General features: G+C 39.6%; 2 pseudogenes; one reads left to right on the forward strand and one right to left on the reverse strand.

Moving 5' to 3' along the window:
- Positions 1 to 3,795: 3,795 nt before the first annotated feature.
- Positions 3,796 to 5,662, reverse strand: LOC21401972 (annotated as a pseudogene).
- A 1,920-nt stretch (positions 5,663 to 7,582) lies between these two features.
- On the forward strand, positions 7,583 to 8,851 carry LOC112091073 (annotated as a pseudogene).
- Positions 8,852 to 11,520: the final 2,669 nt, after the last annotated feature.

Consider the following 11,520-nt stretch of genomic DNA (forward strand, 5'->3'; position numbering starts at 1 on the left):
AAAGGCCCCCGAATCATGAAGAACATGGGCTTCCACCCATGAGACGACGAGGGAGCGCCCAGTATAAGCTTCCCAAATATTGGCTGGGACTTCCCGTGACCACTCAAAAAATATCACCCCTCATACTTGGCGACGTGGCATAGCTTATACATGAATCGGAACTCATCTACAGGGAGTTCCATGTCGAATTGCTGGTGCCATAAAATCCAGGCCCCAGTGAAGCAGTACCAGAAGTTCGGCGCCAACTGAGCAGGGGAAATGCCGTAGAAGTGGCAATAGTCTTTTACAAAGGGGTGAACTGGGAGGGTCATCCCCGCGGTGACAGCTCTAGTATAGACCGGAAAATATCCGGTCGGCGGCATGCTGGTTCTAAAATGCACGTCTGGGAGAAGGTATTCGAACCACCTCCTGTCAATGTACCCTTCCTTCACAGCCCGGATGATATCCTTATTCCGGACCCTCGACGCCACAACATCAGCTGTGAAGAAAGGCCTATCCGGCTCACTGCTCGTGGCAGCCAGAGGGGCATCTACCGTCGAGGCAGCCACCCCGCTTACACTGCCCCCCGTGAAGGGTATTCGTTCTACAGCTTCATCCAAGACTCGCTCAAAACTATCGAATTCACTACCGAAGCTATCAACTAGTGCGTATCTGGCTTCGTATCCAGCCTCGATGTCTTCTACGTCTCTCAGCATGGAATCGACGCTGGAAGACAATGAAGAGCAAGAGATCTCCACTATAGAGGGGGGGGTCTGGGCGGACGACCGGAGGATCCTCTCGACTGGGGGAACTTTGGGCCATTGTTCTGGTGATTAAACAGACAAGAAGCTAAGTTAAAACCATGACGTCGAGAGGATGAAAGGACGGCTATTCTAAGCTACGACAACTCAAACGCCACGACTTGACGCCGACCATTCATACGAGAATGGTAACGGCGAGTGCTCATAGGATTCCAGGCCCAAAACCCAGAAGCCGGAAGCACACAGACAGCAAGGAGACGATATCTAAAGCGAAAACACGAAACGAAGTAAGTCTCCCTAGTTTCTACATCCCACACATTCTTTAGCTATATACACAGAGTTCAAACAGAAAGATAGAAGGAGCCTATGTATAAAAGCAGCAGACAGAGGGCGAAAAGGCTTACCGGAGAAGAAGGACTCCCAAGAAAGTCTGGAAGGAAAACTGCGCGGTACGCCTCGAAAAGGCAGAAAGCACGGTCCGGAGGTTGGAGAGGAAGGAGTCCGTCGGAGAAGGCGGCGGTCCAACAGATGTGAAAGAAAAACTTGGAGTTTTGAAAAAATGGCTCTCGAGTTCGTAGAGGGTATTTAAAGGGACGGGCATCCTCGATCCTGACCGTCAGATGAAAATCTTAAAGATCCGATGGCCAGGGAAACTTGTCCAGATCTGACGGTGATGAGGTAGGGCGGGAAGCAGAGAGGTCGCGATCCAAATGCCCATATTCGTTCTTTTGAAATAAAGACCGTACGTTATCACGAGAAATAATCGACGCGACGGTTGCGTTCCCCGAAGGATATCCGAAGGTCTCAGGCCATCATTGCAAACGGAGGCCCGGGACCGATTTCCCACACCCAAAGCACGGAAGGGCAACCGAACCTAAGTCTGAGGCCACCCAAAAGGCACCCTCGACCTGGGGGGTAGCTGTTATGTGGAAAAATGTGGCGAACGCATGGGCAAAGTATACCGCGACACGTGGCCTTAATTAATCCCCATCAAGCAAGGAACCCTCGACGCTTGCAGACTCCTCATACCCCGCTGCGAAGGCCCAAGGACGAAGTTCAAGTTAGGGCGACGATCCTTTGTGGCGTCGACCAATTGCGCCGTCGACGCTAAGGGATGAAGATCTCTCGACCGCAGAAAGGGCTATCGAAGAAGGCGGTTGGGCTAAGAAGTGCTGACGACGAGAGGAACGTCCTTTAGAGGACATAACGGGTTACGTGCAGAAGTGGAGGTGGTCTGCAAGCATTAATTATGAGCTGTCAGACCGCTCCCACAGGGGACAGGAAAGTATTACGGGGAAGCACAGAGCCGTAATAGAAGACTAATTAGCTGAGTGAATAGTGCTAATTAGTGGGCTACGTCTGGGCCTACCGAAGGAGAGCACTTGAGTGCTTCTAGCTGTGAAGGAAACCCTCTGGGTGAAGGAAGCCCAATATAAAAGGAGAAAGAGCCCCAGCAAGGAGGAGGTTGAAAAAAAAACTCTAGCTGAGAACAAAAGTTGTAAATTGTAACTTACCCCAAACAAAGAAATACAAGAGTACAGTGGATGTAGCTCTAAAATTTATAGAGTGAACCACTATAAATTTCCTGGCGTCATTTACATATTCGATTCTTAGTAAATACCCGCAAGCACATATCCATCAATTCCTGATACGTAAACACACACACACGGCCGGTAATCCGAGGGAAAACTAAAAGGTAATTCGGTCGGTTTTTTGTTGGCGAAATTTGACCGTCAACAGCTGCTATTTGTTTTTGTAGACCCGCAACTTGAAGGTAATTTCAAAATTTTCGAATGCTTTGAAAAGACTATGAATTAAAACAGTGGTGAGATTTAATTTAAGTTCAACTCCCTGACGAGATTATGCAAAACATTAGTGATTTCAGAACTCCATTTATTATAGATATGCCATGGCAGCTTAGCTTATTACAATCATAAATGGGAGCTTTATACGATATTTCTTTCCCTGAAATGAATTCACATGGAAACACATTATACGTGATATGGTTTTATGCTTTTCTCAGGAAGCAGATTACTTATGGTTTTGCTCTTCCCTAATATATTAAAATATACAACTTAATAGGTTATGTCCCTGACACCAGTTTCCTCAAATACATTAACCCCTGCCTCATCCTGAACCGTCAGTTTTAATCTCGATTCTTCAAGAGTTAAGTGATATAGTACTCTAGACACACGTGTAAATATATATCGTGTTACTATTATATATAGTTATATATACATAGTCCACTGTTGGAGCCGGTCTCCTAATTTAAGAGTTATTCCGTGTATGATGTAAGGCATTCATGTGTATATTGACTCCTAATCTAAGAGTTATGCCGGGTATGACTTAGGGTCATTCATGTGTATTTCTACATTGATTGGTCCCCTTTATCTTTAAATTATATATATATATATATATATAACATATACATATACACATAGCCCCACTAATTTTAAAATTTAATCTTATATAGGCCCTAATAAATACTTGTCTTAAATATATTTAAGTCGCCTGATAAAAAATCGACTCCATTAACTATAGAGTCTACACTACAAGAAAAATTAGGATAATCTCAAGCTTTTATTTTTTATTTTTTTCGGAGTAAATCCAACATATAAATCTCATTATAGTATTTAACATCACCATACAACTGTCCTAGTATTTATGTTCAAAATGGTTAATAAGAATTCAAAAAGAGAAGGCGAAAAGACCAGTTTGTGAAGTGCAATAATGTATATTGTTTCTACTTTCTTAATCAGTTTTCTGCGTTCAAATTTAGCAGTAGAAAAAAGCAATAAATTGCCGCATGCAATTGCAACATATTACAAGCAATAATATTCTACAATACGACAATATTTGAAAATTAGTAAAGGAAATAAACGACAGCCATATAATTCTTGAGAATAGACACGCCTTATTTAATAACTAAAAGGCACTTTTCCTCAAAAATAAAATAAAATAAATCACTTGTGTGTATGACAACGAGTCAATACTAGCCCATTAAACTAAAGTAATTGAACAATACTAATAATGATAGAAATATTAATTAGAACTACTACTGCACTGGGTTGGGAATCGATATTGATCTTGTGTCGACAAACCTTTTCCAGTACCAGTGGCTTGTCCATATCTGGCCCATCTCCCCACTTAGAATTCCTTTAGTCTCAGGCACGAAGTAGTAGATAAAGATGGTCAAAAGAATGACAAAGGCGAAGAAGATGAACAACCCAAACTTCAAATGGCAGAGCATGGTTTAAAAGAATTTTGCCACGGTAAATGTAAAGATCATGTTCACCGAGACAGTGACACTCTAAGCGGCAGAACGAATTTCCAATGGCAAAATCTCACCGGGCACAAGCTAACCAAGTGGACCCCAAGACCAAGCGAACCCAGCAACGTATGTGCAAATGAACACCACCACCACTATGGCATACCATTCGGGCAAGTCCCCTGGCTTCCCATCAATTCCAAACTTGGCTCCAATCGCACACGCAACAATTGCCTAATTAATTAATCAATACCCAATATAAAAACAAGCACAAATATTCTATGTCACATTATAGTTCAAAAAAATACTTAAGATCGAGTGCAAATTCAACAAACACGCACAAAAAAAGAGTGTCATAACAATATTTACCTGGCATATCAACATTTAAACACCACCCACAAGGAAGAGAAACCTCATGCCCCACTTATCAACACCGTAAATTGACACCAAAGTGGCTCCAACGTTGACGATTCTGGTGATGACGGATGACATGAGGGAGGCATTGAACAACACAGGCCCGTAAAACATAATCGCATTGAAACCCGTGAGCTGCTGGAAGAAGGGAATCAGGACAACCATACTCAAGTATGGTCTGTATTTCCTCTCGAACAACCTCTTCCAAGGGTGCTTTACTAGCTTAAAGGCTTCACTGGCAGTGATGAGGTCACTAAACTCTTCATCGATGTTGTCGACACCGCGAATCCTCCTCAGTTTTGACCGCGCCTCATCATGTTTACCACGCTCAATCATCAAACTGGGTGTGTCCAAGAGAAGCAATGACCCAATTGCAATGACAAGGGCAGGGATCATTGCTCCTCCCAAACTCAACCGTTATCCCCAACCGCCCTTGATTTTGTTGAAGACGAAGTTCAATACGTTGGCCAAGAGGATTCCAATAGTAATGCATAGTTGAAAGCACATATTAAATACTCCTATATATTTTAATTACCGAGTGATTATTAAAAACACATAACAAAATGGCAACACAACAACAAACAAATTAAATGAAAAATCATTTATCAATGGAACGACAATTATTATATATAAAAATAACAAGAAGTCAAGCTACTATTCTACATCCTTAATTATATTTTGTAGTATGAATATATGTGATTAGTGAAACTGATACCAAAACCAAGCATCAACAGGCCCATGATCAACAAAGAGACGTTTTGGACGAAGGCATTAAGGTTGGCGCCGGCGCAGAAGAGGACACCTCTGGAGAACACAGATAGTTTTTGACCAAACCTACGCGTGACAATGGAAGCCACCATCGAGGCGAGCAGAGCAACCAAGTAGAGTGACGATGTGAACACGGTTAGTATCAAACTATTGTACTAGCTGTACTGGTTGTGGTTAGTCGATTGGTTCACCATCCCCTTCTTTCGGTACACCCACGGGAAGGACTTTTGCAGAAATGGGTTCATTGACGTCACACAGCCTAAAACAACAACATAAATGAAATTAAATAAAAATCAGAATTCAAACTTTTATTCAAAGAATCTGTGGAAAGTGTACCCGAGATTCTGATATCATAGCCGAAAATCAGACCTCTCATGGCCGGTACAATGCATGTTGTGATTACAAAGAATGTCATTCTCCCTGTATATTCCCTATTGAGGGCGCCGGCTCCGGGTATCATTCCTCTTGGCATTTTTGTTTGATTGAGAAGTTGGAGAAGAATAATATAGGAATAGATCAAAGGAGGAGAAAGAGGATAAAGAAGAAGAAGAAGAAGAAAAAGCAAGCAGCTGTAAAGAAGAAGAAGAAAAAGAAGAAAAAGCGAGCAGCTGTAAAGAGCGCAATTTTTGTGTTGTAAAAATGGATATTCTACCTATATTAAGTGCAGAAGAGGGTATTGTCAGTTTTTTTTTCTAAAAGGAAGACAAACTCAGAAATCCCTCCAAATCATTTTTTTCCCCTCTCTCTCCTTCTATAGCCCTTGAACATGTCGTGAAAGTGTGTAGCACACTCAACTATGACATGACAAATTTCAATGCCTATGGGCCTAGTAATCTGATAGTAGAACATTGGTAACATAAAAGCTTACTACTATATTTTGCTTTTGCGTTGTTAACTAGACATTTGAACACCTGTAATCAGACAGTTCGTTGGTATAATAAGTAACTAAGTATAAGTTAAATCACTACTATTTTCAAAAGTTAGTCTCCTGCTACGCTTCTATAATTTTATTCATTTGCTCAAAATACTGGGACACGTCATTGGCTTTGCCAACAACAACTGAATAGGTTCAAGGATGGGAATACCACTATCTTCTAAAGTTATTCTACTGCTACGCTTTTATATAATTTTTTTCATTTGCTCAAAATATTGGGACACATCATTGGCTATGTCAACAACAACTGAATAGGTTCAAAGATGGGAATACCAGAAACTGTATTGTCAACAACAACTGAATAGGTTCAAGGATGGGAATACCAGAAACTGTATTCGAAACTTGTATCAACAGATAAAATATTAAGAAAATTTACAGTTGCAAATTTTAGAACACTGTATTAGAAAATGGATTACAATTTGATAGAACTCAAATCTCCAAAAATGCCTGCAACGGAATTTGGCCTAAAAGAGATCATAGTTGTTTCTCTGTGTAGCCATATGTGTGGGGAATTAAAAGTGTACTCTCTCATGCATGCAATTCTAGTAAATCACAAATGTGATCCACGAAGGCGCCCTCCCAAACGCAAGGCGTGTGAAGAAAAAAAAGTGTTGCTATGCATACCATGAAGAAGAATCATCTAGAAGCAAAATAACCTTATGAATAAGCGAGAAGTATTTAATATCAAACTACAGTCCCATTTATGAAAAAAAGAAAAAAGAAAAAAAATGCTAACTTTATTGGTCCCCACTAATTAAACTAGAAGGGTTAAATGTAAATGACTGCTAACATTGAAAAAACACTAATTTATTAAACAATAACTCTTGCATGCAATTTCAACTTTCTCAATTTCACTGAAATAATCAGAAATTTCCACTAGTTGCTCCTCAACCTTTGCAACAATTGACAACAGCCTCTTTTGCACTTAATATAGGCAGAATACATTTTTACAACACGAAAATTGTCAACCCGCTCTTTACAGCTGCTTGCTTTTTCTTCTTCTTCTTCTTTTTCTTCCGTATCAGATTACTAGGCCCATAGGCACTGAAATTTAATAATTTATCATGTCATAGTTGAGTGTGCTACACACTTTCACGACATGTTCAAGGGCTATAGAGGGAGAAATAGAGGAAAAAAAATGATTTGGATGGATTTCTGAGTTTGTTTTCCTTGTTTAAAAACTTCTTCGGTATCAGATTACTAGGCCCATAGACATTGAAATTTAATAATTTATCATGTCATAGTTGAGTGTGCTACACACTTCCACGACATGCTCAAGGGCTAGAAGGAGAGAGGGGAAAAAATGATTTGGAGGGATTTCTGAGTTTGTCTTCCTTGTTTAGAAAAAAAGAACTGACAACACCCTCTTCTGCACTTAATATAGGCAGAATACATTTTTACAACACAAAAATTGCCAACAGGCTTCTTCTTCTTCTCATACTTCTTTATCAAACAAAAATGTCAGGAGGAATGATACCCGGAGCTGACGGCCCCATTAAGGAATATACAGGGAGAATGACATTCTTTTTCATCATAACATGCATTGTAGCGGCCATCGGAGGTCTGATTTTCGACTAGGATATCGGAATCTCGGGTAATGAAATTATATGAATACTTTTCACATATTCTTTGAATAACAGTTTGAATTCATATTTTTATTTAATTTCATTTATGTTGTTATTTTTGGCAGTGTCACATCAATGAACCCATTTCAGCAAAGGTTCTTCCCGTCAGTGTACCAGAAGGAGATGGTGAACCAGTTGACTAACCAGTTGACCGTACAACAGTTCAATAATAACCGTGTTCACATCGTCACTCTACTTAGTTACTCTGCTCGCCTCAATGGTGCCTTCCACCGTCACGCGTAGGTTTGATCTGAAACTATCCATATTCTTAGGAGGTGTCCTCTTTTGCGCCGGTGCCAACCTCAATGCCTTTGCCCAAAACGTCTCCATGCTGATCATGGGGCAGATGTTACTTGGTTTTGGTATCGGTTTCACTAATCAGGTATATTTATAATACAAAATATAAGGACATAGAGGAGTAGCTTGACTTGTTCTTATAAGTTCTTTTTCCCCCTATATTATTATATATAATAATTGTCATTCCCTTAATAAATGATTTTTCATTTAGTTCGTTTGTTATTGTGTTACCGTTTTGTTATGTGTTTTTAATAATCACTCAGTAATTAAAATTTATAAAACGTGGAGTTCAAATAGTGTATTTATAAGACACATGACAACGTGTCCCCTTCATGTAGTCCTCTAATTAATTAACTATTATTTTTCAACTTTTGATCTAATTACCACCACGCTAATTTACACTACCGCTTAGTTTCTTACTATGTTCTTTATGTATTTACAGTCTGTGCCTCTTGTGTGAGATTGCACCATACAATTACAGAGGACCATTTAATATATGCTTTCAGATATGCATTACTATTGCAATCCTCTTGGCCAAAGTATTGAACTTCATCTTCAACAAAATCAATGGCGGTTGAGTTTGGGAGGAGCAAGGATCCCTGCCCTTGTCATTGCAATTAGGTCATTGCTTTTCCCGGACACACCCAATTCGATGATTAAGCATGATAAACATGATGAGGCGCGGTCCAAACTGCGGAGGATTCGCGATGTCGACAACATCGACGAAGAGTTCAATGAATTCATCGCTGCCAGTAAAACTTGTCGTTGGATTGGCTTAAGAGTAATGAACTTTCCACTCTTTTAGCCTCTCCACACACACCCATCACGCACAAAAATGGTCACACTTCCTTAACCCTCAAGCACTTATATAAAGTGTCTCACTTAACATAATAAACTTAATTAGTTTTGGCCTATTGGGCTTATATTAATCAGTCAAGAGAGATTCTTTAGCCCAATAGGGAGACCAAAGTACTTACGAGAAAGAAAGTCCATAGGCTTTAAGCTAGTCAATAAACTGTGTGTCCATTCTATTATGGACTAATATTAATATACATGCACAGTTAAATTCTTAACAATAATGTTGTCCATAACACACTATAATTTATATTAGAATGAATTATTATGATTGTGGCAGTCCACATAAAAATATTCTAAGATTAACATCCCAATTACATAGATAATGAGTACTAGCATTGTTCAGTCTAGGAATCCACTTAAAATATATATTGCTCAAGCTTGAACGAAGACTTTAAAATGGAATCAACGTCCGTTCCTTCTTAATTTTTGCTAATGATGTTCCTTGTTTATTTAGTTGTGTTTATTTAGTTTTGTGACTTTTACGTACTCCTTTCTTTGGCCTTTATTGAAATCCAAACCATTTAGTGAACAAAAATCCAATATTTGATTATTGTTTTATTGAAATATGATATGCCCTATGTTTTCAGTATATTGTTGTACATGCCAAACCCAGCTCCAATATATAGTCACCCTTTTATTTAATTTTTTTTGTTTTACTTCCTGTCACTTTTCGACAAGAAAAAAAGGAATGACGATCTTTCCTACAGAGATCATCGTAAATATCATTTACCGATTACCGGTGAAAGATCTATGTTACAGGGCTGTATCAAAGTCATGGTGCTCCATGATTGATGAACCTAATTTGATCTGAATGCACCTCAAGCATAACATGGAAACCTCCTCCAATGCTGGCCTCGTTCTCATGGACCGCAGTGATAGTGAGAAACGCGAGATTGTTTGGATTGACTTAAACACACTTGAGTCATCCGTGAAGCTCAATGAGCTAGACGATATGACTTTCGCTACCGTGTTTGGCTCTTACAATGACTTGATCATAGTCACTAAGCTTCAGCTTCTTTGGAATCCATTGACCAGGAAGTATAAAGATTTACCATTTTCAAGGATCGTATTCCCGACTAGATATTCTTATTGTAAATCTTTTATACATGGCTTTGGTTATGATTCCATAAATGATGAGTACATGGTTGTGAGGGTGATACAATTTTCTAAGTAACTTTTTGCAAACGATGTCATCGACTGTTATATGGTTTATGTTTATAGTGTCAAGCTTAATACTTGGAAAAGTATTGATGAGTTGCGATATCTTTTTCGTCTTTCTCATCACCATGGTGTCTTGGACTGTAATGCCTTGAATTGGATGTTATACTAGAATCATCATGTTGATACACTACCGTTAATTGTTGCATTTGATCTTGTGGCTGAGAACTATTATGATATTCCGCTGCCTGATTATGAGAATGAGCCTTGTCGCATAAGTCTGGAGCCATTTGCAGGATTACTTTGCTTGGTTTGTTCTTATGCCGCAGATGGTGTTGAGTTTGATGAATAGACGTTCCCATTCTTAGAACGTGATGATAAATGGGTGATGGAAGAGTATGGGATCAAAGAGTCTTGGACAAAGCTACTTACTCTGGAGCCGTCAAGTAGAACTGGCCCTTTCAACTGGGTGTTTCCTATCAACTACTGGAAGACTACTAATCGTGTTCTCTTGACGGTTAGTAGTCTGGGCCTTTTTGAAAGCTTAAATTCTAGAGAACACGATTAGTAGTCTTCCAGTAGTTGATAGGAAACACCCAGTTGAAAGGGCCAGTTCTACTTGACGGCTCCAGAGTAAGTAGCTTTGTCCAAGACTCTTTGATCCCACACTCTTCCATCACCCATATATCGACACGTTCCAAGAATGGGAACGTCTGTTCATCAAACTCAACACCATCTGCGGCATAAGAACAAACCAAGCAAAGTAATCCCACAAATAGCTTCAGACTTATGCTACAAGGCTCATCCTCATAATCAGGCAGCGGAATATCATAATAGTTCTCAGCCACAAGATCAAATGCAACAATTAACGGCAGTGTATCAATATGAGGATTCTAGTATAACATCCAATTAAAGGCATTACTGTCCAAGACACCATGGTGATGAGAAAGACGAAAGAGATATCGCAACTCATCAATACTATTCCAAGTATTAAGCTTGACACCATAAACATAAACCATATAATAGTCAATGAGATCGTTCGCAAAAAGTTACTCAGAAAATTATATCACTTTTACGACCTTGTACTCATCATTTATGGAATCGTAACCAAAGCCATGTATAAAATATTTGCAATAAGAATATCCAGTCAGAAATACGATCCTTAGAAATAGCAAACCTTTATACTTCCTGGTCAATAGATTTTAAAGAACCAGAAGCTGAAGCTTAATGATTGTGATCAAGCCATTGTAAGAGCCAAACACGGTAGCGAAAGTCATATCGTCTGCTCGTCGAGCTTCACGGATGACTCAAGTGTGTTTAAGTCAATCCAAAAAATCTCGCGTTCCTCACTGTCACTTCGGTCCATGAGAACGAGGCCAGCATTGGAGGAGGCTTCCATGTTATGCTTGAGGTGCATTCGGATCAAATTAGGGTCATCAATCATTGAGCATCATGACT

This window comes from Morus notabilis, unplaced genomic scaffold, assembly GCF_000414095.1.
Source record: "Morus notabilis unplaced genomic scaffold, ASM41409v2 Scaffold3, whole genome shotgun sequence".
Taxonomy (NCBI): Eukaryota; Viridiplantae; Streptophyta; class Magnoliopsida; order Rosales; family Moraceae; genus Morus; species Morus notabilis.